The sequence below is a fragment of the Formica exsecta genome, unplaced genomic scaffold, assembly GCF_003651465.1.
Source record: "Formica exsecta isolate Colony F162 unplaced genomic scaffold, ASM365146v1 scaffold138, whole genome shotgun sequence".
NCBI lineage: Eukaryota > Metazoa > Arthropoda > Insecta > Hymenoptera > Formicidae > Formica > Formica exsecta.
In genome coordinates, this window is record NW_021848711.1 from 1,420,586 (window position 1) to 1,448,532 (window position 27,947).

Here is a 27,947-nt window from a genome sequence, read left to right on the forward strand (position 1 = left end):
TAAAATGTGAACTATTTTTTAAAAACAAAATTGCTGATTTTATTTTTAATTTAAATGTTATTTGTCGAACAGAGAGAGAGAGACAGGCAATTTTTATATTATGTAATTCTTATTATTCTGAAGTTATCGCTTTTGTGAATAATGAACGTAAAATTAATTCGCTTCGATTTATTCAGTCGTTTGCATAGAATGTCGAGCTGTGAATACTCACGCTCGATATAGTTGTCAATTGTCTTTAATTAAGACTTAAAACACGGACCAAAAATCTTGACCTCTTTAATAAGTAGTTGATCGAATCGATAGATCGAGGCAAGCAATAGCTATAATTCCTTTCACGATAGCGGCAATAATACTTGAGCTCATTTACCGTAATTTACAGTACATATTCCTTCAACACGTTTCGATATTTATACTTTCTTATATACTTTTGTACTTTCTTTTATACTTTCTTATTAAAATTCGATTCGAAGTTTCAATTCATTTAAAATTCGAAACAAATACTTCTATAATGTATTACATAGTTTTGAAATTGTGTTAAAAAAATATATATATAACATTAATGGATATTGTTCTCAAATAATTTATTTGTTCGAGAAAATTAAATTTGAGATTTTAATTATTTATTTATTTATTATTTATTAAAGAAGAAACGAGAAAGAAACTCATCAATTATCATACTCAATTATTATATCTAATATCTAAATAGAGGAATAGAATTGTAACTTTTCAAGACATAACTGGATTTAAAACACTCATCAAAAATTGAGGACTCGATTACAGTTAAGACACATGCAAAGCCATACAGATTATTGAGGTTATCAAATATTCTGTAAATTTATACCCATCTTCGCTATTTTCATTCGTCTCAAACCAACCGTGAACCGCACATCAAATTAGCGTACTACCGTGCGCGACCGTTACCTTAACGTAACGAATCGCGAGCGTATTCAGGGAAATACCTTCGTCGACCCTGACATAACGGAAGATACACATCAAGGAGTATCCCCTTGGCTATCGAAAGCACGTAGCGTTTTATTCGTCCGCATAAAGCACGAAAAGACATTCGTAGATGAAATGCGCATGCGGAGATGGCGCAACGCGAGATTAACGAGAGAACGTACACGAGCATGAATTATTCGTATCGATTTTGCAATATTTGATATGAATTAACGGGCATTAAGCGAATCGATTTTAAGCCGTTCTCCTACCGTTCGACGCGAGCCGGAATCCTGCTTTTCACGTTACTGCGACCGTTTTGCTTGATCAGCGGAATCGTTACACCTACACATATTGGACCATAAGCCGCATGGACGCGAATCGGATTAATTAGCGTACAACGCTAATCATCGTCGTTACGGAACATTCAACGGCCGTGAAAGTGTCTGGACGACTGTACCGGATTTCTTTACGCGCTGAAAAANNNTGCGTCTCCGCGATCGCGATTAGATCGCGAAGAGAATGTGAAATTACGGTTGGACTCGGTCTCTTAATTATCGTAATCTACATCTATAATCAAGATCGAAAAAGAGATCTCCGTCCCGTGCACATCTAAAATTGTAATTAAACTGTACGTTTAAAAGACTGCGATTCTAGTCGTAAATTATAAGCATCAAAGAAAAGTTGTTATTTTGAAAGATATCTTTCATCGAGTGAAAGATGTGAAATTGTAATTAAAATGTAATTAGATAACGCAATTGCTTTTGTGATAAATTTGAAGAATTATTCTTTGGTAAATCTATCTTTTCAAGCGATTTTCCACTATGCGTTTTTTTTTTTTTTATATTTGCCCTTTTAGGGATCAGGTGTTAAAATGTCAAACGTTTGCTGAATTCCTACGATATGAAACGGGACTCGTAACGATCACATAGCGCCGCGAAACTTTGCACGGCCACGTGCTCGTTAGGGGCTACATCCCGCGTACCTTACGTGCGCGTGTTACACGCGCGAACATCGCATCCTTATTACATGAGCATCATAACTGGAAATGGATATACGCCGGCATCAGTGAACGCTTGTAAGTCGGTGGCTGACCACGAAGGCATACCACTCGTTTGTAATTACGTGTACATTCTATAATTCACGCGCGGTACGAGAGAACGTTCGTTGCCACACGACTCCTTAACTCTCTCTCAAAGGTACACGAGACATCTTAGTTTGGCTGTTATTTAATTATCGGTAATTTTCTCTCTTAATTAGGTGGCTTCACTTGCAACGTTCGCAATATAAGAATAATCTGATTAGTTTTAATCATTTTAATTAATATTTCTATAAATCAATCAGTATATATATTTCTATATGAAATAAAATAATTTTTTATTATATATGTCCTTTTAATTATATTATTTATTTTATAATTACTAAATATATAAAATTTTATTACAGATTACAGAGAATTAAGTAAATTTAAATATAATTTCTTTGATTGAAAAATTGATTTAAATACATTTTTGGGGAAAAAAAAAGTTATTAGTAATTGATGATGCTCCAAAGTTATTTCTAAGAACCAATCGACTTTAGATTGATACAAAAGATTTCTAGATGCGTGGAAAAACTGAAATAATCTATAGCAATTCTTTAGAACTTTATTACTAAATTATAGTTTTATTTCTTACTCTCTCCTTCTTCATTTTGATGTACTTTTGCATATTTTAATATATTCCAATCGGAGTAATCGGATCGATTACAATTGCATCGATTGCCATTCTCGTCTGCCCTGACATACTTTAATATAGTATGATTTATCTCGTCTATAATTCTGTAATTCAAATTCCTGGAGCATATATTCGCGGTACGGAACTCTGAGAACGCGGCGAGCACGTAACGAAATCTCGTGCGAACCGCGCGCGAATTTATGCACGTTCGGAGAGAGGAGCGGACAGAGGAGCGAAGCGAAAACACGGCGGTTGTGTATATAAATTTGCACATGACGCGCTCGTGTGTGTTGCACCGCATGCGTGCATTACGCGTGCATCCACCGCTCGGTGGATGCCACGCCCCTGGTTACAGGACCCTCGTAACCTACCCGGGGTTGCGACGGCCTCATACGGTTATCATCGCGTAACGCGCGCATACACACACACACACACATACACACACATACACACACATACTCGTAATAAAGCCTCGTAACACATGGTCGCGACCGATGAAGATCGAGCCGCGTATATCGTTTGTAATTAGCGGCCAGAACACATCGAAGCGAATGCGACGTTGTGTGCGTGCGTATTAAACGCGCATGTAGTATAATACGGTAATATCCGTGCCCTTCGGCGCAATTAGGCGACCGTGCCGTTCGATTCTCACGGCTGCCTTCCCTCTCTCGCGCAATATTCGATCGGGAGGAGCGATTCGTCGTACTGAAATGTCGAATGAAATGACTCTCGAAATCGTTCTTTTGACTTCTGGCCGAGAGTGTCGATTATTACTGGGAAAGGCACCTTCGGCTGAGGAATTCGCCTTCATGATTTATCGGGGTGTAATTTTTACTCTTCTGGTTTTTGTCATTAGCGAGTGTAATGACGCGCGTTTGCTGTTCTGTTCGCGTATATATTTCGAAAGAATCATCCCAGTGATAAATCCTCGAGTGACAAAGGGTTCGAGGAATCTCTTTTCACGATTATCTCTTATCGATTTTCTGGGAATATAGTATCGTAAAATATATTTCTCTTGAGCCTTCTCATATGAATTATATTTACGAGTAATTTTACTTTATCTAAACGTTGACCGCGCTATAAGTATTTGAAACGCAAACATTTTCTCTCGCCTTCGTTTCCTCTTTCTTTCTCTCCTCCCCTCTCTCTCTTAATCTAAACGTGCTTACGTTCGCTGCTACGAAGACGAATATCACGTTGCCGGTTTTTGCTCTCGCTTCCACTCGTTCATTCTATCGCTGCTTATGCCCTCTTTCTATCCGTGGTAGTACGTCTAAAGGCCAATTTACATAATTTTTTTACAACATTGTTCTATTGTATCCATACTTTACACAGATATTATCGACTTTCGCGATATTTTCCGAACACAAATTAATATATAATTCTTGTTATCGTAAAATCATAAAAATTCTAATCTCTGCTATTATAAAATTTATATAGTGATTTTAAATTTATAGAAAAGTAAAATATCACGCATATACTTATATGATTAAGATAAGATATTAAGTTTACTTCACAAATCGTATATAAACTGTACACGCTGATTTGAATGTTGTTCTAAACGGACCTTAAGAAAGGCACGTTGTCACATTATTCTTATCGGATCGCTGACGATGCTGACGACGCTCGACTGCAACAAAGTTGACCGTTGCGATTTGAAACCAAAGACGATCTCGAAACGCAATTCAACACGAACAAAACCTGCATAAGTCTCGCCGCCTCTCAGTTCGTCTTCTCGTTTCGAGTGAAGCGGTTCTATCCTTCGCGCACAACTCTCGCTTTAGTAATTGCGATTGGTACATTCTTTATCTCATGAATTAATGCGCGATACAGTATTTGTCGTCAAAGTATCTATTTCAGGTATCCGTTCTTTTTTATTTAGTCGAAATTATTTTATTGTTGAATGTATCGAGATCGTAAAATTACTGATTAAAATTACAGGTTTTTCTTTTTCTTAATTAATCGTCGACAGGCTTCGTTCCTAACCAGCCAGTGCGACAATGAAAGTGTCGATTCCACAGTTTCTGCATCCGCACAGGTGTCGTGTCTTCTTCCGCCGTCATCCTCGTCGTTCGTGCGATCAATCTAGCTTAAAACAAAAGGAAACCATTTGTCACGATGGCTGGAGCGTGGCATTTGCGCCATTCTTCGGAAATACGTGGAGCTTCCGTTAAGAAATATTCTATTTTGGTAAAATCTTACAAGAAATCACATAATTAAGATTTTTCATCAAGATTTTTTTCACAAATGAATTAATCGAAGTGTAAAAAGAAATAATAAATTAAAATAATATATATTTATTTTTATATCTAGGATTGATAACTAATATACTTTTATTTCTCTCTCTGTGCGTTTTTAATAACTATTTATTATATCATTTCTTTTTTTTTTTTTTTTTTCTTTTTCGCTTGCGGAATGTTAATCACTAATATCATCTTTACAAATCTTTAGCAATCTTTACTAACAATACTTTCGATATCCTCACTCTATTTTACTTCGTCATGCTATCATTGGAAAAATTAGCTCTGATCTTGGGATCTTGCATGACTCTTGAAACTAACGAGGCATCCTAGGATAATTAGTTGTCGGAATTTATCAGCTAGAGCAGTTTATCTCGAGTCGCGAGTGATAATAACGCGTTTATAAATAATCGTACTTTTATTTATACGTTATTAAAATTCTTATATATATAGTTACGTGACAAAAACATAGCCGGTTTATCGTTTTACTGAAAGTGACATTTATAAAATTCTTTTCGTGTGATTTAAGAGTACAAAATATGTTTTTCTCTTTCAAAAGACATCGCAATCGACATTACTATACGAAGAAGCGACAGGGGGTGGGCTCGGAGCAAATTGTCTATGCACGTTGTATCTAAAAGTTAGTAATATGCGCGTTCAGCCATATTTAATGACGATAACGGCTCCGCTAACTACCGATCCGGTGATTCAACTTCCTTCGGGCAAGCACAGTGGAATGATCCATAGATCGAATCGCAGTATCGACAGCTTCCGCTTCCACGTTCTAAGACATTAAGAAAAATTATTGTTTGTAAAACTCTTATATTCAGAACTTTATGTTTGTCAAATTCGAATTTAAAAGTGATATTTTGCTGCCTGTATATAGTTTTTAATATTTACTGATCATAAGAACATAGTTATTAAATTTTTTTATCGGGAAATTTTTTTATTCGGGAAATTATATTTAAATAATATTTTAGAGAGAGTATAATTTTTAATTATATATAATTATTAATGAAAATGATAGAATTTATTTCAAATATTTTACATAAATTTACGAGTAACGTGAACGTGCATTAACATTCTCATTCTCTTTTCTCCCTTTTTGTTTCGCGTATTGTCGCAAGGTGAACGAACGAAATAGCTTCTAAGAAGTTGGATCGGGATTGTTCGTGATTGAATGTCGGATTGTAAGAAACGATCGTATTGTGAGCCGCGCGGCGCGATGGTACTGAACAAAAATATCGGGACGAAAAGCCGAGAAGCGGAACAATGTCATTTATAAATCATTCGATAGCACGGCCCTTTTCACCGAGATTGTTTTGCGTCTCTCGGGGATTTTACCCAACTTCCGTAGGTTTTACTCCTCGCCTCGTAACTCGCCAAGTATCTTTTTTTTATTACACTTTGATCTCATTTTTAGAGAGCTCTTTTGAATAAATCATTGTTACTATCATTTTTAACACGCAAGCGACATAGGTTAACGCGAATACGTTCAAAGTTCACTCATATTTACATGACAAACATCAAGTCAGATATATAGAATGTTCTCCATAAAAGTAGAATACAGATAGATATTTCTTGTAAAAAGTAAGCATCTTTTTTTCTGTGATAAAATTTTCAGAAATGCATCATTTTCGATATATCTCAATTTTTACTCTGCCAATATAGTGCACTTGCTGCTTTTTTTATTTTTTGCGTAAAATTGTTCTTTGTGTAAAAATTTTAGTAATTGTGTTAGAAATATGTCTAATTTTATATTTTTATAATAAAATATTTGAAGAAATATAATTTGAGTTGTCATAAAAGAAATTCTCTAATGAAAAGATGCATTTTCGAAAATTTTACACACAATGCTTATTTTTTGACAAGAAATACGGTAATACCGATCCATATTTTACCTACATGGGACACCCTGTATAGTTTTCTCTATACACGCAAGCGTATACGAGCGATATTTTTATATCGGTGTGTTCTGTGCTCGATAGGAGATGGCCTTATCTCCGCGTGTATGCGATTCGTTGTGTCAAGAAGGAAATTGCATCACGCACGTGTGCACCCGCAGTACGAGAGACGCGACAAATTTCAAAGGCCGTCGTTGCTGCAAAAGATTGCATCGTAAAAAAAACTCGAACAACCTTCGCGCACGTGAGTTGCGTAAGATTTCTTGAACAGTAATAATAAAAATGCCCTCGATCTCGTGGTACGAAAATTATGATTGACACTTGTCGCGCCGCATTGGTTCCTCGGAGAGAAACTTTTCTCGCGCTGTGTGTTTTCCGCCGATATATAAAGAACTTCCACTCTTTTCTAATTTACGATCGCCAAGCGGCGCATCACTTTTAACGAGAGCGAGAAGCCACTGGTCGCTTTTAGAACTTCTGACACTCGAGCGATTCTTTTACGGTTGCTTACGAATTCCCTCGCGTCTACGAAATTGTGTCTTTGAATCGCATACGCGCGATTTCCACCGAAAAGAAAGTGATTCCTTCATCGAAGCGCGAACGCGACTCCGTAACGATGTAACGGTCCTTTCTCCTGGCCGGGAAGGAAAAAGGAAAAGGTCGATTACTATTTTATGAAAATTCATTCTCGCATCGCTTTTGCCTGTCGGATAATCATTGCGATGATCGTGGGTAGAAATACAATTGTACGGCTTCAGAAATTTTTATGGCGTGTCGTGAAAGAAACTCCTCGAAGCTTTCCTCCTCCTTTTTCAGTTTTCATCGACGCGACATACGAAATTCTCTTAAGCGCATACAAATGACCTCGCCCCTATGCATATTCATGCTCCCCGCGGAGGCGCGGAGCTACTGATGCTGCGAAATAATTACTTTGTCTACAGCGCGTCGGGCTTTTATCTGTCGACGTGATCGCAATACAAGTTCCCTTGACGCGAATTCTTAACGCACGTTCATCTTTGTATGTCCGAGGACTGTAAAATATATTGGAATGGCTAGTCGTAGGAAACGAGAGTCACGTAATGTTCTCACGAAAGCCGAGTTAGATCTCATAGATATATTATTTTCCATTCTATTGCATGGGTTATTCAATGCCGCCGATATATGAGTTTTCCATGTAGATAGGATACTATATACTACATATTCCTCGTTAAAAAAGAATCATCCTTTTCCTTTGACAAAATTTCCGGAAATGCATCATTTCCGAGATATCGTATCTTTTAATACGTGTGTGTTTATACAATGCACACATTTGCTGTTTTTCGATTTTTTATGTAAATAATTCTTCATGTAAAAACTTTTGTAATTCTGTTATAATTATCCGTACATTATAAACGATATTAAATCGCGTTATCACATCCATTAAATTTCAAAGCGGATAATTTTACGTAATAAATAAAATAAATATTTCTCGTTCGCTTGTGCCTGAATATTCTTCCACTGTCGCGATAGATGATGATTTCATGTCGATGCGAGTTCGCGCGCACGCGTGTTTGCATACCAGGCCAGGCGCAAGCAACGGCATGCACTTATTACCGGAGATTGCACACGTTACTTCTCGTTACATCTTATATGGTAGTGCATGCAACGACGCGCGTACACACGGAGTTATCTAAGGGCACCCCGATACACCAACGCATACCGATTGCGCGCAAATCTAATTAGTTGCACTTTCGAATTCCGTCGATTATGCATTTTCCCGTAGCCCAGCTCAAGTCGCTCGCTCGTGTTACGTAGCCTTGTAACGTTTTTGCATGCGTTTTGTTCCATCGACGGAGTAAATGGCGAGTGACGAGCGGAGATTGATCGACATCGTATAAAAATCGAAGGCGAAGTTCAACCGCTCACATTCGATTACAAGTTGGAATTTTATTCGCGTGTCAACGGATTACATAAGGCGGTAAAAAGTACGCGTATCGAGTTTCCACATCACGTAGAACGTCTGATAAATAAATCGGAGTGTAGGTGTCTACCGCTACTTGTCCGTTTGAATTTATCTCAAAGTTTCGAGGATGTCATTTCGCGCACGCGACATTTTCTTTTTCTCTTCTCATGCCGCTCGAAAGTTTCTTGCATTAAACAAATCTTGTTTCATTCTTTTTTCTCTCCTCTGCATCGCAATTAAGTCTTGCTCTGCTCTTGCTCAGAGGACTGCTCGTGTCACAGAACGTGTATCACTTGATGTTATTTTGCTTTCTCTCTTTTTGTACTTTGATTTTATTCCGTGTGGACGTTGCGTCTCATTTTTATCAGCACCACCGGTTCGCCTTATCGCTAGCAACTTCACGTTGCGCTAACAATTCTTTGCGATTCTAAACACGTTTAAACATTCTTTGCTTTTAACATCCGTTATCTTCATTTCTTTCTTGTTAAATCTCTCCGGATCACATTTACGCAAAACTTCCGCTTTCTACTCTTTCTCTACGCTACGTATTTCCTGTTTTTTCTCTCTCGATATTTTCCTCTCAATACAAATTGGCTAAAACGAGCTTACCTGTAATTTCGTAGAAATTTAAAAGAGAAAGGCGTTTTTAGAAACGGCTTTTCAATTCACACTTTGTTTTTCTTTTCATTCTCTCGGACGAGGGGCGTCTTCGGAGCTGCGGGAGGGTGCGTCCCAGATGTGCGTCCCCGATGTTTTCTTCCTGCGAAATATTTTTTTTTCGACGTAGGAATCACCGCGACGGCGCATATCACCCGTTTTATCGCGATCCAGAAACGTCCGGAGGTTTCCCCTCCATTGAAGAGAATCCTCCGTTTTTTCGACGTTTCTGATCTGGTGTGATGTGCCGTAGTGGTTTTTCCTGCATCGTCTGTCCGTCATTCGTCGTGATACGAGAGAAGAAATTTCCCGCGTCGAAGATTGCCATATCGTAAAGATGTTAGTGACGGCAATGCATCGCTTCAAGATAGCCATTAAGAAATATTGAAAGACGTCTTTAGAGCGTTAGTTAATAATCCATTCTACATTCGAGGAATAAAGCTGAGCGTAGATGAGCGTTGTAAGCGAGATGAAGCGATAAGTTACATCGTATTTTCTGTTCGTGTCAATATAGTTATATACTCGTATGAATAGCACGTATTCATTGTATTAATTCTCTGATGGAGTAATTTTCTCCAGCTCTTATAATATAATTCTACTTCTACTTAATTTTTAATAAAAAGAATTGTAATTTACACGATTTACTCGGCACAATTATTTATACTATTTAATAGGATTTTCTTCATTTTTTAAAAATAATTTTACCGATATAATAATTTTGTTGATAATATTATTAAGAGGGAGTATTATATGCGGCTTATAACATGTTTATCTCTTTTGTGGGAATAAAAAAATATATAATCCGACAGTGTACACGTGTATGAGTGATTGTAATAATCTTATCGGCCATGACCGACTTATATACGAGGAGATTTTGATTAAATCGCTCGGATCCCCAGCAGACTTAAATAAACTTGTTCCGAGCGTGGAATCCGCTTATGTCTTATTTCGTCCCGGTTTCGTCTCCGCGTCTCTCGTTTATTTCTCGGAGATACCATTACGCGTGCGACGGGGTTCGCGTGACTTCCGGCGCGTGTACCCGATCGTGTAATCCGTGAAAGATAATTAACACGCGCGTTACGCCTCCTCCTTCTCTTTCTCTCTTCCCTTCCGATTCGTGCCGTCAAAGAAGCGGCGGCGTGTACGTTCGGTCCGTTTGGTCCGTTTGGTGCGTAATAAATGATCATGCGGAACAACACCATGAGGCGTGCTTTTCCGATATAGTAGCCCTTCACCGACGCAAGCATGCCTTAATAACGTAATATCGTTCCTCGGAATTTTTCGATTATCATCACGAGGTGGGACGAGTTTATTAATGGCACGGTTGTGCGAAACGAAATTTCTTTTTTTTTTTTGTTACCGTTGATTGATGACGAGAATCAGAACAAAAAAATACATGCGTATGTGTCATGTTTTATTTATCGATGTATTGCGTGTCTCTTAAAAAAAATATATAATGTGTTGAAAAAAAGAGTAGTCCAGTAAAATAGTATCAAAAACACCGAATATCTACAAAACGGATAGACAAGCCAATTTTTTGAGGGTGACAATTCTTTTTTATGTGGTATCCCCACAAAAAAAAAGGAAAAAAATTCGACCATTAGGAGCCGAGATATCCAAACTTACCCCTATTTTGAAGATGGCCGCCGACGCACAGGGAAATTTTGTTGGAACTTTGTGAATTCGGGCATCTCCTATGACCTTCTACTCACCCTCAAAAAATTGGCTTGTCTATCCGTTTTGCCATTTTCAGATACTATTTTACTGGACTAGAGAGAAAAAACGAATGAGAGCGACGTACACTTCCTTTATTCCGCCTTTATCTTCCGCGGGATTGAAACATTTTTTCAAATAGTGCAAATTGTTAATATATTTTTTAGGATGAATTAAGATCTTTTATTATAATATAAGAGAATAACCAAATAAATCATATTTGACAAAAATCGTGATCAAAGCCGATCGTCTCAGATCGCAGGAAATCGACGTCCTGCATTAATTATTTCAAAGAACGGATATGTCAGATATTTGTCCTCGAAGACTGAAACGTCTAATTACTTCCACGTGCAGTCGCAAAAACGGTCCATATCTCCGACCGTCACTGACACGCATAATTTATCCACGAAAGTCGATTATTACGACTATGCATTTGTTAATCTAAAGCAGGTCGGCCGACATTAGATACACTTCTAGGCTTATAATTATTAACGCGTTGACGAGTAAGTGAACTGTATCATTTAGTAGCGCATCGTTTAACTTTTATTGCGGAAAATTTGTGGGACGGTAAGTGTTCGACAACATGCCAGACTTTCTTTTGAAAAGTCCATCTTAGCATTTTTAATTAAAAAATGAACACAATATAATAATATACATTCATATATAAATGAAAAATACAATAATTTCAATCAGTTTAATTATTGTAATATTATAAAATTATCATATACATTTTATAAATAATATTGATATTAATTATTAATATTTATTTAAATTATTAATATTAATAACAATATTCTTATTAATTATAATATTAATTATATTATATTACGCTACTTCATTATAAATGTGCTATGTAAATTTATTCGAGATTGAAATTATCTTTAAACTAAAATATATATATATCTTCGCGTAAGATAACGAAAACACATTTCCGGCTACATTTAGCAGTCTTTTTTTCTTTTTGTTTCGCGAGTAACATATTATACGTGCGGAAGAAGGAAAAAAAAAGTGAGATTCCGGTGAGTCTACTTGTGCAGGAATATACACACAGGGTGACTCGGTGATTTACGATCGGTGATTTCTCATGCTCGGCCTCCTCTCTCGCGTCCTGTCGATCCGTCCGATAGATTCGAGTCCGGAACAAGGGAGAGTATTCGATAGATCGAGGCGCGATTAACGCGACGGCGAAGTCAATTTCGATCCGCGAGAGAGTATCCGGACTGATTGGAAAAATCTCCATTGCGCGCGCGAGCGCGCATACGGATGTATTATCCGCCGTGTACATGTAATGTCGGAGTATCTTATTTCATTAAACATCACGTTCGGTATCGAATTATCTTTCGAACAATCGCGCATATATCATGTGGCCGAATGTAGGTGTTGTCGAATAATATGCAATAATCGCATCGAAGGTTACACAACGGTATACGATTTTTCCCCATGTTAAAATAAAAATTCCTAATACATGGCGGCTGTCTACATTACATGTACAATTCCGAGTTTTATACATCTACTGAAGATTACGTTTAACGTGAGACGTCTGTGCGCGTGCGTATAAAGATCAGAAATTATTATCCATATTTGGCGTTAGACACGTAATAAGAATATAGATCGAAGAATTTGTTAGTAAAATATATGTAAATATCGGCGGTGTGTCTGCGTACACCGGCGTATAAGCGAAAGCGGAGAAGAGATTTTACGATGATACGGATTTGCAGCATGTCGCGCGTGTTAGCAAACGATGAGTTTCGTTTTACGGATAAACATACATACGTTGCGATCGCGTCGACAACAACACTGGGAAACCGAGGGACCGTCGTACACACGTTAAAAGTCGTATTTCAATCGGTCGTTACAAGAGGACGATTTTCACTCACGTGCGTGTACCAGAACACGACGTGAAAATTGGCACGATCGCCGTAAAACTTTAATCGCCTCCTGACTCGCCGAAATATATCGTTCCATTTGATGAAAGTCAAACACTTTTATTTATCGATCAATTCACCGGTTTTTACGCCTGTCTGAGGAAGATGCAGATCTTGTGACCTCGTTAGAGAGCGAATTTCTCTCCGCGTTTCAAGCTTTTTCGATCGAAAGGTAACACCGGCAAGTTCGTTTTTCTTACTGTTATTATTATTATTATTATTGAAGATCAGCAACCGTACGCCGATGTCGACGAAACCGTTTCAACGATACCGTAAAGACGACAACGTACGACAGCGGCTCCTTCCTGAAATAAGATACTCCCTTAATTTCACTCCTCCGAGATGAGACTTTCTTCCTGCTCTGCACTCGTTACGTGAAATTGGCTTGTTTGTAAGCGATCGCGTGGAGTATGTAGGTGGAGGTGTGCGATAGGTCGACATGTTCGGCAGAAAAACGTAGCGAGTTGCGAATTACGCCAATTAGCCGCGTCTGATACGAGCAAGAAGTTTCTCAGCACACCCGTCTTTCGCCGAGCTGTTATTTCATAATTTATGCAAACCACGAATGCCAACGGAATACCTGCGTCTTTTATTATTTCGATTCAATACAGACAAACGATATTTATTCTCTCTTCTCAAAATTGCATGGAATTCCTTCTCTCTAACGTAATTATTGTAAAGACGAAAAAAATTCTTGCATTGCGTTGCGAGATCGTAATATCAAAAAATGTAGGTCGTATTGTATTTCGAAAGAGACAAAACGCGATACCTCTATTATCGTACGTCTCGTTATCTTCGAGTATAGTCTCTTAACTATAAGTTGTACTACATTGCGCGCGAACGAAGATAAGAGTTGGCTCTTTTTGCCTGTCTTTCTGGGTTACCGGTTGTTTGTTATTGCGCGGAGTCCGCGCGATAGTTGTTGGAGTGCCGAGAGCGATTTACTAAGCTACTTGGCAACACACGCGACTAGAAAGTTGCTCGCCTAACATATAAATCGAGCATTGTTCGTATAACTGCCTGTTTGCCCGCCCGCCGCGCTGTTTTTTCCACTAATTGCATTCGAATTCCATATTCGAAAGAGAGAGAGAGAGAGAACTTAGATGCGATACATTTAGCGTGATAGATCGCACGAGCGTGCGGAATACGTTATAATACGTGAACGTGAACTTGCAAATTGTTACAAATTGTTGGCGTGCGTTATTCTATTCGCGATTTAGCGTGCGATCGGCGATGCATTATATGCAGCGCGATTATTACGGACAAGTCGCACTTTCGACAAATAATTTGCGCGAATAGAAATTTGCTAGCACGATAGATTTTTGAATTGCATTTGCGCTGCATAAATTGAGAGAAAGATAGAGAGAAATGAAATATTTGTTATTTATTTCCCACCGAGAGATAAAAGCGTGAGATAAAAATGGCGGGACTATACTTGAACAGCAATGCACTCGGTATCGTGCATATCAGAATGTAATTTAAACTTTTAATCGTATTATATTGTAACTTTAAAACAATCATATGTATATGCATATGAATATTCGAGAGTCGACGAACTCTTGTGGAAATTCATTAAACGAAAAATAATCATTTCTAATAGTCCATCTGTACTTTCGCTTTTATCCAAGTGGAAAGTGAAAATGAACGATACGAAGAAGAAAGGAATTAACTTCAATCTCCGTTCTTGAGCACTGAGTAACGCTGAGAGTTAATTGGCTTGTCGCGATAAGATTTTAGGAGCGATGTTCCCAGAAAAAAAGAGGGAAAAAAATATTATAGCCATTTGTGTGAGAGTCGTGTCTTCCGTATCGATTTGTATTGCTAAATCGCAGGGCGAATACATGCGGAGCGATAATAATGGTCCACGTCGGCAGGATGAATACAGAGAAGGAAGAGATCTGATTTCGTCCTCTTCGCGATCTCCAAGAGAGAGGAAGAGGCCGAGAGGCGAGAAGGAGAGGTAAGAGAACGAGAGATATGTAGAAGATGGAACGGGCACGTAAAGACTTTTGCCCTGCCTAAGGGGCTGGGTTGTAAAAGACAGAGTCATATTAGAGACTGATGGACGGACGGTGGAGTTATTAATTCTGCCTTTAATGAATTCCCGTGCCGTTTCGCGCGTTTAGCCCCTGGTCTTAAATGGCGTCAGGTCCTTTAAATGCTAATCCGACTGGATCCAATACCGATTAATTGCCCTTGCTTACCGATTCGCGCGATTTTTTCGGACCGCGATCCGCCAGCTCTCGGTTTTACGTTTCGTCGATTTAGTTGTCGCTCTCGTTCACCGTAATTGAATCTCTCCCAATCATGTTTATTTCGCGAGTCTCTTCGCAAAGCGAATTGTACATTTATCGATTTCGCCTCGATGTACGCATTAATTATTACACACACATCTGCGATTATATTATCGTCTTTAAATAGCTCGCGATTTAAATAAGATCGATGAATGGGAGACCGTGACCGATCGCGTTATTTTTTTTTTTTTTTTTTTTTTTTTTAACGGTATTACGTAGAAATTCGTTTTCATCGTCGTGTCGATAAATGGCATTACGCAGAAATGGCGTATATAATCGCGGAATGCGTTTGTTGCACGCTGCTGTGTGCTTCGTAAGACCGATTAATCGCCACAGAAATGCACGCGCGCCGACCATCATTACGAGCATTTAATTATTAATCGATCTCGCGCAAAGCTGCCGGCATGACTCGCGCTTATTCCGCGCTTATTGTAGCCGATACATTTGTCGGTTAATAATATTATACGTAGAATATCTCGAGAATAATCTGTCTTGCGAGAAATATCAATTCAATTTATTCAAACGTACACGTTGAAATGTAATCGTAACATGTTAGTATAACTCGTTGTAAAATTATAAAAACTTTCCAATTTAAATATTCAATGAGATCGCAAAATAATATAAATTCGAGTTTGTAAAAAGAACAAAAATATAATCTAAATATATCTAACGGTTTTAAGTATCTCAGAAAACCGATCTACGTCACGGGAGTAAATAATTTCAGGATATCGGAGAGCTTTGCGAACACGCGGTTCTCGATCACACCGCGTGACAGACGGACGCAGGAAAAACAAATACTCGCGTCCGGCAGACGCAATGAAACGCGCATCAATATCTCGATAACCGACAGCTGGGATTTTCCAGTGCGGTTAATCGTCCGGGCTTACATCTTCGTTAGGTCCGCTTTATCATCCGTGGGCTTGATTAAGATTCTTTATCAAGCAACGTCATTACTCCGTTTACTAGATTGGCGGCCGAAGAAAACGGCCTCGCGCGGTGTGTATTTAGCGCGGAATATAAATTACCTTATCGGCGTCGCTCCCCCCCCCCCTTCTCCTGTACCTCTTTAACTTTGAATAAACAGGCGCGTACGTACGAGAGCGCATTCAGCGATACGCGAGCAACTTGTTATCTCGCGAAACACGCGTATAGGATGAGCGCGGGCTCGGGATCCATGGCCGTGATCCCGTGGCGATTATCCGTAAGATCCACCATGGATATCTCGTCGCAAGACAGAGAGAACGAGAGGAAAGAGGAGAGAACATCGATCGTAGATCACCGGATCACCTGCGTTCGCGGTCATTAGGCTAATGCGAGGTTATATAGGCTCCTCGGTGCTTATTTCCGCCTAATCAATCGTCACCGCTGACGTCATCCGCGCCGATGCAGCAGCAGCAGCACTTCGCTTCTTCTTGCTGCCGCATCACATACGAACGCGATGAATCGATTTATTTCTGCATACCGACGATTTGTCATGCGAGGCTCGCTAAATATCAGCGCGCCTCACGGCGTACATGCTTGTGTGCTCGAAGAGTGATTATTTTTAAACCTGCAATTAAATACAATGTCCGATGTATTATAATTTATACATCGTACGCGTTTATATTTAGAAAGTATAATATATCGACACAAATTCGACGAATAGCTCTTTAAAATTGTTTACGACAATTTGATTATTTATCTTTCTTCTAATATTGTTAATTATCAAGTACAGAAAAATCAGCTGATTTACGCGGATATTTGCTTGCAAAATAACAGCTTGAGCTAGAAACGTCGTTGTTTGTAGCTAATCGGCGGAAGCACAATGCAGGACGAAATAGAAAGACTTTCTTGGTCGTTAAGACCACACGAGGAAGAGAGATTCTACCATTATCCGTCCGTTCCTTCCTCGAATGTGTATATAGCCAGAAAGAATGCACCCCCTAATGAATGTCGATTCGCCGCGAAGATATTAAAGATATGCGTACATGCGCGGTCTTCTCGATATGGCTGCCCTCGCGATAAGTCAATAGCGTAAGTTAAAGTTAATGGAAACTAATCTAGAATTTTTAAGTTATCGCTAACAACTGCGATAAAAATTACTGATACCAATAATAGAGATTAATCGCACAGTTCAACTAAAATTAAATTTTTTTCGGACAAGTTGTTATTTTTTTTCTTGTATTTTTTTTGTTGAACTTTTTTTTTTATTAGAAAAATATACAGTACTTGACTCACAAAGGCGCTATGTTACGCGTCATTTTAAACTTATATGCGTGAATTTCGAGATCTCAGATAAATTATCGTAATTATCGATGGCGTATATTCAATCAATAGATTTTTATCTTCCTTTTTATCAGCTCACGCGAAGATGTATCTTAATTTACACCGATTAAGTCCACCATTATTCGGGGTGGAAACTTCTTCCCTCCGTCTCTCTACGCCATTGACCCTGAAAGAGCCGCGCGCGTGTCAAAGGAAGCTCCTGTGTGTAAAGTGTACACGCAGGGTGCGCCAAACGGTACCGCAGGAATTCGCGGAATTCCAAGGTTCTTGCGCAGGCCGTGGTGCCGCCGATGCCGCGATGGCGGTATCGATCGATCGATCGATCGAAAGAACGAGTCTCTCTCGGAAATTCCCCAATTACGCGGCGTGGAAGCGCCGTTCGCGTTCCGGGAAAAAGTACTGTGTGCTTTTCCAATTCGGAAATGCATGGCATACGCGTCAGCGTTGAGATTTATGCGCTTCCTCGCATCTCTGACATTCGTCGCGTCCAAGTTTTTAACGCGCTTTTTATACTGCGATAAGAGCTATGCATCTCTATTTATACTTCTTTAAAAAAGCATTTTTTCGCTATTTTTTTTTAAATTAATTTAAATTTTCTATCTTCCTAAAAAGGAATTTTTTAGTTTTTTATTTATTACTTATTTTACCTGAAACGTTAGCGTTAAAATAAATCTATTAATAAATTGAAAGTTAAAATCCTATTTGGCGACACGCTTTATTTACTCTGCATAAATATTTCGATCAAACTTGTTTTGAGGACAGAATTAATTCATTTCACTAATGTTCCATTTCAACTGTCTTTATTACTTTGTTACTGTAGCAGACCTAAAATTAAGGGAAGATAAAAGCGGTACGCCTTCAGGCGAAGTTTCACTTTGCGCAATTAACATATGGGCGGTTCGTATGCATATTCGCAATTCGCATCGACAAACTCGAGCCTGTAACAAACGAATCACACGTGTATTCGATGAGACATTACATTATTGTTGCATACTTAATAACAAAGTCCTTATTTATGCGATATCGATGTCTACGATTGAATACGATCTTTCTATGGGACAAAAGAAATTTATGAGCGTGAGTAGTCAAATTTCGTGGTGGGAAGAAACGAGGAGGAATAGAGATCAATTATTCCAAATCACATACAGTGCATAGGATCCTGTTCGGATGGCGTTCGCCCACCAAACATCGTCGCCTTTTCGAAGGCTAAACTCGCTCCTTACTTAAGGCTGAGCTATTACGTAAAAGTGCGAGCGGCATCATGCGAGATCTCGTCGGCATAAAGTAGCGCGCATACTCGACTTATAATGCTGATCTCTCCGAGTGTCGACCCCCCTTCTTTCCCCTATCGTTCTCACTCTCTTTCTCCGTGCCGGCCCTGCCTCTCGTTGGGTCTCGATGAACAAAGTATGAGGTGTAACCCACTCAAACTTATGTGCCGCGCATAAAGTGTGGGCAGAGTGATCCGATAGCCCACACGTTCTATCAACGATTGATACGCGAGATCGGAAATCGATTTGCACTGTGAACCAATTTAAATCCCTTACTTCAGTCATGCCTTATTAAGCAACACGCGTAATATGGGCTCCTCGTGTGGGCATCATTATTTTATTATATAATAATGACATTTACAGCACACGAGTTCCGTGAAAAAGATATTTTCTTAATATATAAATCTGATTTTTTAAATAATTTTTCGATTTTCTAAATTATATTTTTGACAAGAGAATACAATTTTAATAGAACGAATTTCGAGAAATATTTCATCGATTTTTCTAACAAAGTTCCAGGACTTAATTTTTGGAAATTCCAATTTTCGAAATCTTTGATAAAAAGATATCTGTTTGTCAAAATGTTGTTGAATATATCGAATCAGGATGGAGAGATTTACGACAAGAATATTTTTGATCACGGTATAATTGATTATTATTGGTACGCATTAGAGCGCGGCGTCGACTAAATTCGAAGTACCATGTACTACGACAGTAAATCGAGATCGATAGTTTCTCTTACGTTAAAGTATAGCTGAAATATAGCTCCGGCTCCCAAAGATAACGACGATAGAGTAGTACGCTTCGGGCGATAGTTTCTCGTTATAATCTCATCGATCAGCGTGGAAACGAGGAAATCCGCGATATTTTACGGGGAGAATCTGCAAAACCGACGAGATCCGTCGAGAGAATTAGGAGATTGCGTGCAAAACGCGCGCGTAAGCGCGTGGGATCCTCGTAAAATAGACCGTAAAAGAAGAAGAAAGGTTTCTCTCTCCGCTCCGCCCTCTCTCTCTCTCTCTCTCTCTCATCTCCCTCTCGGAAATGGCGTTCCGTGACTTTTTCTCTTTTTCTCCGCTCTATTGTCTCTCGCGCGAGAGAATCCGTGATTTAGCGTTCTCATAAGAAACGTACCGCACACTAATCTACGCGTTTTTTTTTTTTTTTTTTTTTTTTTTGTGACGCCGGTTAACATTTCGAGAACCTGCTTGCAAAAAAATCTCGCCGGCGGTCCACAACGCGAGAATCCATCAAAGACTATAATTACGTCTCCCATTTATCAATCAGTTGTGCGTTTGCATCTTGCGCATTACACAACCGTGGATGTCAAAAGAGTGCAATTATTTTACGCACTACTTCATTATTCACGATATCCCCGTGAAAGTGATAAATTTTCACCCGCTTCTTTTATATACTTTTTATTACAATTACAAGTCCTCTCTCCTCGACACAATAGGACAATGAACTTAACGCGGCAATATAATTCTGCTGACGTCGGATGAAGGGAAAACACCTATAACTAATAATACGCGCGATCGTGTTGGCGCAATCGCGATGAAATATCGGAAGACGTTACGAAAGACCGCGGCAGCTTGTTTACTCGGGGTATACGTGAGATGAATCTTCGCGGAAGAAGCTCGTGCAAGTATTATTCGCTTATTCGCGCCTTTCCTGCCGCGATCGCAGGAATTTCCGTCTTCCTCTGTCTTGTACGCGACGCGGATTAATTAAAATTACGAGAAGCAATTAGCGGCCGTTACGTGTCGACGTATTATTCGGTGAAAGTGTTGAGAACCTCGACCTATCGCGCGAACGGTCGGTCGGCTCCATTAATCTCGCGCACGAGCTATTTTCTTTTTCTCTCTCCTTCTCTCTCTCTCTCTCTCTCTTTCTCCATCCATCGGCTTATCTCAACGCGGATCTACCTTCCGATACGCGCACGCGTAATAATGCGGATACGAACTGTGAAACTATCGACAGATATCGTAAACGCCTCTCTCGTGCGCTTCTCCTCCCCCCGTGCCACGGGGTACGCTGTTGAAACGCCGTGTATAAATTATTAATAGATGAAAATATCGCGCGCGAGTCAAAGTCAAAGGTGTTCGACGGGGTAATGAGTTGCGCGTTTGCGATTAACATAGAGAACGTCCTAAGTGTAAAGGCAATAATATGTAATTAATTATTTTGCACCGCGTAACTATTCATTAATCGTTCTTCGATGAACAAAGAATTTTATATATTGAAAGCTTTAGCGCAATAATAATATCAAACATTGTTTATCTTTTACAAACTTGAGAAAATTATCTTGGATTATTTTCACAAATCTTGAAAAAAAAATTGGAGTTGTACTAAAATATTAAAAATTTTTATTATTTTGAGAAATCTTTATACTTTAACAATTTAGCTTATGCAGAATTATTATACGTCTCGAAGCGTCGCGTACGTCTTAATTTACTATGCCAACCAGACGACCTTCTTTATTCAAGCTCGTTGCGGACTGACGGCAAACTGCATCGTCGTTAACTTGGAAATAGTATATTATACTTAATATCGCATTACGATATCACCGTCGTATTACCATTCGCGATTTAAGCAGCGGCCTTTCTGCGCGCACTCAACAACAGGTTACGGTTATCAGCGAAATAATGTGACAGGACCCCTTTCACAATTCATTCAACTCGAAATTGGCAAATGTCGCGGACTGATTATCGTGCATTTCATTTACGAAAATGACGTGCAAAACGCGATGAACAAAGAGATGAATTTTCTGCTGCGGTTCGGATAAAATTTTAATTATGTGCCAATATCTGTGGTAATTTTAATGTGCCAATATCTGCGACTTGAAAGGTTCACTTCGATTTTGCGCAGCCGTATATCCTGTCCGGAAATCCAGCGAATTCTTACGGGAGAATTGAGACGTTTGCTCGCGGTTTAATTTTACAATCAGTTACCGATCTTCTCGAAGAAGTGGACGTTTCGGTGTTTGAACGACGCACGCATACGCGTCGCGCGATAATCTCGCGATAATTAGGATATTCGTAAGAAGCTCTTCATTAAAAGCGCATTAAAAGACGCGGCGCGCGCGAAAGGACGCGCCTTCGGAAACGCGTTATAGCACCGGAACCGGTCCCGAAGCCATCGCGAAGATATCGCGCAATTTCTCCGGATTAAGAGGAAATAGTGCGCCTGTACTCCTATTTATAGCCAGTTTCCGAGCCGCAGCGTCGCGCGCAACCCCGTGTTTTTCCTCCGTGGCCTTCCAATGCACGTGTGGAGGCGCCTTTAAAAGGACACGTACGAGAGATGCAGCGGCGTAGAAAGAACTCGGTAAGAAGGCGAAACCTACACGAGATGCGTAAAATCCGGGCCGTTGTAAAACCTTACAGGGAGAGATTACTCTTAGGTGTCTCGTCTCTCGTTTTGCGATCGAGAGATCGACATTTATGTGTGTCATTTTGCTGTTATATTTCGAGGCTTCGTTTCTCTGAGATTTTATGGCAATTTCGAAAAGTACACGCATAAATCGGAGAGAAAGGGGCTATAATTATCAGCTGATCTCGCGAACTGCGAAACGCGCGATGGGAGATATCGTGTAACGTAGAGTGACGTCGGTGAGAGGCGCTACATATAAACAATTTTCCCATGCGAATTACAGGGAACACCGGTTCTCTTATTTCGCGCGCTTCTCCTTTCGATCTGTATAATCGAGACGGTTCTCAGAGGGAAGAGGAGAAGAGGACGTCGGAAACTCTCGCGTTGCCGATCGAGGGACGATCTCTACATAGCGATGCAACGGACAGAGGGGTAGTTATTACGCGCGTGTACACGATAACTAGATGATTAATTTATTATCGCCTTGCTACTGGGTTCACCCAGTTACCCGATGTGCCCGATAGGTCAGTGCGAGGGCCGCGCGCTCGGGCTGGGGAAAGTATCGATTTTGCATCGCACGAGCAACGCGGTTGCACGCTCGAACGTCTCTATTCGCTCGCTCGCTCGCTCTTGTAAGCAACGCGCGCGCTTGCGGACGTTATTGTACGTCGCGTATATAATAGCCGATCAGATTAAATCTCTCTCCCCGCGCGCGCGCGCGCGGATAAGCATGCCCGCGTTTTACACGCTACCGTTGTGTCGTATGTAGCTGTCGTCGTCGTCGTGTCGTCGTTGTCGTCGTCGTCGTTTATCGGCAAAGATGCGCGATGTACCGTGATCGCAGCGGAGTTGCAAAATTATATTGTCTAGTTATTGCTCTGCTTAGCTATTATAATATACATATATTAAAATATTTAGAAGGTTATTAATTATATATTATATGAATAGCATACTAAATATAAATATATATATGTATTTTGTATTTATATTATACTATATATTTATATATAATAAAAATATACAATGAAAAATATGTATCGCGCGAAAGAGAACAGCGTACAATCAATGTTGAATATATTATAATCTAGGTCAATCCATTTTTGCAATAACGACATTTAATGCCACGATACCAATTATTTTATCTCGCGTATCATTAATTCATTAATTATTGAAACACTTGTGAGAGATTATTGACTCGTTATTAACTACAACAGAAAATTTCAAACGGTCATTATCTGTGCGTGGCGAAATTATTTCGACAGAGTTTTAATAAAGATGTCATGTCGACCGACACGTTACCGTAAACTTTGTAAGCAGATTGATGCGCCCACCGGTCGTGCGTGTATGCTAATTTAAAATTGAAGTTATTATACGAGAGAGAAACCTTCGCCTTATAAGTATGTACGAAAGAGAGACTATTGTTATGCGGCGCGCACACTCGTATCTGGCACCGCAATAATAACAACGGCGATAATAACGATTTGCATGCAGGTCGGGAATAACGGGTACTTTGCGGGCCCACATTGCACAGAGGTCCAAATGCATCTGCGAGAAAGGGCCAACCCCTCATTGTGCGTCCGCGCAGTTTGACGGTAAAGACTTTGTCAGGAATATATGTCGGATCTTATCCTCCTTTAAAACGCCAGAGATAATCGTCTGTCATTTTTCAAAGCAAAGTTTTCTCTCTCCGTCATGCGATCGTAATTTCTTAATTTTTCGTATAATTCTCGTGAATTTTTTAAAGCATATTTTTATTCTTTGTTCTCTCGTCCTCATAAGGTTTTTTTTTTTTTTTTTAATGTATCTCATTGAATTCTTGCGACACAACAGAATCGTCGATTTTTTATTGTCATGATAGACTTTTCATTATATACGTGAAAGATGATTCGTAAAGATTTCACGAGGCATTTTGCCAAGTATGTTCCGGCATTGTTCTCCGTTGCATTTAATTCTCTCGCGTAGAAAGCGAGTCCGTAGATTCCCATAAGTATCGTTAGTAGTAATTCAAGACTACTCACAGCAAAAAGATATGTGATACGAAAAACTTGACACACGGTATGCGCGCCTCTAAGGCGCTCTTATCTTCTTATCACCCGACACTATTATATACGTCGCCCATCTCGCGCTCCCGCGGCTCTTTATCCTCCTTTGATTTTATAACGTTATGTCTCGCGCTCGCTTAGTTTACTGCTCTTAAAAGTCCGCCACGATAATGATCGTATCGTGTAACGCGCGCGTACTCACACAAACTAAATCGTAATTTTCTCGACGAGTCTCTTTCTTTGTCAGATGATAATTTTTTACGCAGTCGCTCTTGTTCAACTGCGTTAACTTTGAGGTAAGACGGCAAATATCTTGAGACGAAATCGCCGTACAAAGTGTTTCAAGAGGCTGATCTTTCGACGAGCGTGCGAATGGAAATCTAAATTAGTAAATGCCGAAAAAATTAATGACGCAGGATTGAAAAATGCACCGGGGAGGAGGATATCGAGCGTATATGGAGCATTCACACGCTTACCAGTTTTGTTTCGGAGAAGAGATTGTTTAATTATATACATACATTGGTTTATTTCCTTGTCAAACGATAAGAAGATAAATTTGTGCCGCGGCTAAATTATAACGTGCTAATTCGTGGCTGAAGGCCCGCGATAGGCCATGTGCAAGCCTGTGAACTCGAGATTTTCGAGACTGAAAATAGAAATAAACGACGGTAATGGCGGCCGCTTGCGTACGGGACCCGGGATGCTGAGTTCTTCCCTACGAGAGAACTACGATTTCCTGCACGATTCCGGAACATGATTCCGGGAAAAAAGTCGGCTAGCGAGATCTCGTTCGGCACGCACTGCGCCCTACAAGGGAAGACGAGGGGCTCTCGAAACGCGAGGGAAATAACGTTCTCTCTTTCAAACGTGATCCTTTCGGTGTAATAGCTGTGTAACATTATTCAAATAGATAAATTTATTAATATCAGAGTCTCTTCTGACAAATGTGGAGGTATTATTTGTTAATTAAAGTCAATCTTTCTTTTTCACAAATATATCGGGATATTATTATTTTAAGATTAATATTATAAAAATTGTTTTTCTTTTACTTTACTTTTGTAAGATGAGGAAAATTTTCCGGTACGTGTCTCTCTTGAAATACGTTGGATCGGAATCCGGATTCCTGGATCCCATTCGATTCTCTTTATGGTTTTTTGTCCCATCCTCCTCCCCTCCCGTCCGCCCGTCTTTCCCCTTCGTCTTCTGGCGAACGCAGCGCGCTCGTTTCTTGAATTGCGCTTTATTTATGCGATTCTCAATGACCTCGAGGTTGAGATAATCTCGCGGCAAGGCACGCTGCGAGACCATTTCCCGGCGAGAACATCCATACGACTCTCGGACGGGAAGGGGGAAGGATGGTGTAGTCTCGAAACCGCGGGGCATCGTCGTCTCTCAGCGTCGCGCGGAGGTCAGCGTCGTCCTTTCTGCGATTTTATTGACGCTAGACGAGGCGCGGAGTAGACGCGTTTCCCCCTCGTACGAGGAATTCCAGTTTCACGTTCTCACCGTCGAAAATTTATACTTATTTATAATGTCTCTCTCCTTTTTCTTTCTTTATTAATTTTTTTTCGTCTTTACTCGCGACGATCGCGCCGGTGCCTTATGCCGGAAGCGTATCGCGCCGATAGATGTAACGGTGAATTAGCACGGCTGTGAAAGAGATTTTTCTCTCTTCTCGTTGCAGATGCTGCGGTCGGCGGATCACCTTCTTCTGCATCCGAGCGGCGAGATCGCGCTCCGATTATGGTGAGTAAATCCCCCTCCTGCCTCTGGTCGCTGAGATAAATTATTTATAACGTACGTTGCGTGTCATCGATGAGCATTCATTCGATTTATCGTGAGGATCGGTAGGATCGATCTTTTTTCGTCTTTGGGCCGACGAAAACTTAACGGAGGATTCGCCAAATGTTTTCTTTGCGCGCATCATGTCGATTTTGCTCTTGTAACGAAAATTTATTATCCTTTGAATATATATTTGTAAATTTAAACTTGACTCTTAAATTGAATATACTAGTGTGCTGTGTTGGAAGAATTTACACAGAGTGGAGTTTAAGAAAGTGAAAAATCATATTATCCAATTTTATATCAAAAATATATATAAACGCGTATCTTGGATAAAAGAATAAGAGCCTGTCTCTCAGATTTTTTCGCAGATTATTTTTCTTCTATTTGACTTTTGGGCTTGTTTTCGATTTTACGATAGATACAATGAACCGCGTGAAAATTGCACGAGACGTTCATTGACGGTTAATACGATGAAAATCGCATTCCATATATTATGGAGTATCGCCACCCACCTAAAACCGGTCCGACACGCGTTATACGTGCCCTGGTGTCCCATTGTAACAGATGGTAACGCAACTGTTTCTCTCGTTCGCGCTAGAAACTGGGACAGCCCACGGTTATGTTATATCATTGCCTCGGATTACGCGATTGCTCGTTAACGCGCGTCCGCATTATGCGAACACACCTTCACCCACACGAGAAACTGTTAAATATTAATTATACGCGCGCGCGCGTGTGTGTGTGTGTGTGTATGTAATCGAGCGTAATTTTGCGCCCAATATGTGAACGAGACGATATGCGGGCTACTATACTTCCACTCCATTAGCCGACTTGTGTAAATTAGAGCCCGTCCACCGGATTGCGAATTACAATCGGAGAAATTTTGTCGTATCTGCGCGAAATGGCAATTTATCGCGCGGTTGAGGGTAACCATCGCCGCTAAATGTAAATGCGGAGAATGTCGACGGAGAGATACCCGCAAACAGCTCGTTCTACTCGCTCGGAGGTTGACTGATCTCGATTTTACCGTTACTACTTGGTAAGAGAGAGAGGGGCAGATTACTCGCGGCCGCGTCGCTCTAATCTTCCGGTACGCTAATTAGTCCTCTCGCCGCGAAGGGCGTGGGTAATTCCTTTATAGAGAATAACGACGTAAATGACTAGTCGCCTTTCATAATTCTCTCTTTCTCCGCCACGTCTCTCTCTCTCTCTCTCTCTTCTTCTTCTTCTTCTTCTTCTTTTTTTTGTTTAAAAGGCAACCGTCATGCGAATATATATCGTGCGACGTTTCATAGGAACATAACCGCCGCTTTATCGTGCGATTATCCTCCTTGCTGACACGAGAAACGTTTTAATGGGGAGTAAACGTTTCGACGCGGATGGGACATAAGCGTGTTATTTTCTGACTTTTTCGCGATATACATTACTAGCCTCTTAAACACGAGAGACTGCTCGATCGCGTATATAGCCGATCGGAACTCGTTTGTACATTGTATGTGCCTAGTGCCTACACGCAAGTAAGTGGATACTCTGCGTACATAAAAAAGAATTATGTATGTAAATGGAATGTGTTTATGGAAAGGTACACAAGTAGCGATTCTTCGAAGAGCATTACACACATACACTCCCGCGTTTAATATGTATCGATTATCCTTCCGTCTATCCATTCAGCTTTTATCAAGAAATTAAGATTAAGCCTCTGATTTCTCTATACCGTCCACATATATTTTTCCTATGAAAAATGCTCCGCTTCGTGCGAAAGAGTAATATGCCCACAAGTATGGTCGACGAGCGTGTAATCGTGAAAAGCGGCCGCGTTCCACAGTGAAATATTAAGCATTATGCGGCACTCACGTGAGTGGAAAGCACGCGAACGTAACTCGTAC

General features: G+C 40.0%; 1 protein-coding gene across 5 annotated transcripts in view; it reads left to right on the top strand.

Moving 5' to 3' along the window:
- LOC115246098 (SH3 and multiple ankyrin repeat domains protein 3) overlaps window positions 1-27,947 on the top strand; it is a 129,359-nt gene that overhangs the window by 37,745 nt on the left and 63,667 nt on the right. For all 5 annotated transcript variants that reach the window (XM_029824707.1, XM_029824703.1, XM_029824706.1 and 2 more), the window contains exon 2: window positions 25,961-26,022. The gene's annotated coding sequence lies outside the window, so the exon portion shown is untranslated. The remainder of the gene's footprint in view (window positions 1-25,960; window positions 26,023-27,947) is intronic.